Raw genomic sequence first — 1,138 nt, forward strand, 5'->3', positions numbered from 1 at the left:
CTACTACTGTTGACCAGAAGCCTCACTGGTAAGAGTCAGTTAAGGCATATTTTGTACATTGTATTATTACATACTGTATTCTTACCATAGAGTACACTAGAGAAAAGAAACTGTATTAAGAAAATCATAAGGAAGAGAAAATACATTTACAGTACTGCACCATAGAGAATCCACGTAGAGGCAGTGTGCCCAGTGGTCCCTGGATCTTCTCTTGCTTCAACAGTGTATACACAGAACAGACCCAGGGATGCCCCTTCTCCTAGTCCAATCCCACCCTCCAATCTCTTCTAGTGGGAACCTTTGGAACCATCTTCTCAGTCATCCCTTGCCTCCAAAACCAGCCAACACCATCTTTTGAGCTTAGCTCCTTACTGCTGATCAACCATGAGCTCCCACATTTCTCAGAATTATTTCACTGAGTTGGAAGCTGCTGTCAACCACCTGGTCAATGTGCATCTGCAGTCCTCCTACACTTACCTCTCTCTGGGCTTCCATTTTGACCTCGAGGATGTGGCTCTGGAGGGCCTGGGCCACTTCTTCCAGGAGTTGGCTGAGGAGAGGCTTGAAGATACAAAACCAGGACTTGCAGAAGCCATCTCAGGACGAGTGGGGTAAAAAGCCGAGGTCATGAAAGTTGCTATGATCCTGGAGAAGAACCTGAAGCAGGCCCTTTTGCATCTGCATGCCCTGGGTTCTGCTGGTGTGGACCCCTCCCGCTCTGTGACTTCCTAGAGAGCCACTTCCTGGATGAGGAGGTGAAACTCATCAAGGAGATGGTGACCACCTGACTCACCTGTGCAGGCTGGACTCCAGGCTGGGCTGAGCAAGTAGCTTTTTGAAAGGCTTACCTTCAAGCATAATTAGGAGCCTCAGGAGCTCAGCAGCTCTGGAGGGGCCCCTCCGGCATTCCCCTGGTGTCAGAGCTGCTGTCTGAGTCTCTCCCTGTAGCCACTGGCAGGTTTTTAACCACACTGGAGCCCTCTCTCTAGCTATGGACCCAATGGAGACAATAAAACTTTTTGCAGAAAAAACAATCCAAGTATAAATGGACCCAAGAAATTCAAGCAGTTCAAACCCACGTTGTTCAAGGATCAGCTGTATTAGATTATGTTATACTTTGCCATAGTCTAATATTATA

At 47.6% G+C, this 1,138-nt stretch overlaps 1 pseudogene; it reads left to right on the plus strand.

Moving 5' to 3' along the window:
• Positions 1-384: 384 nt before the first annotated feature.
• On the plus strand, positions 385-864 carry LOC116636719 (annotated as a pseudogene).
• Positions 865-1,138: the final 274 nt, after the last annotated feature.

This window comes from Phoca vitulina, unplaced genomic scaffold (genome assembly GCF_004348235.1).
Source record: "Phoca vitulina isolate PV1807 unplaced genomic scaffold, GSC_HSeal_1.0 scaffold13, whole genome shotgun sequence".
Lineage (NCBI taxonomy): Eukaryota > Metazoa > Chordata > Mammalia > Carnivora > Phocidae > Phoca > Phoca vitulina.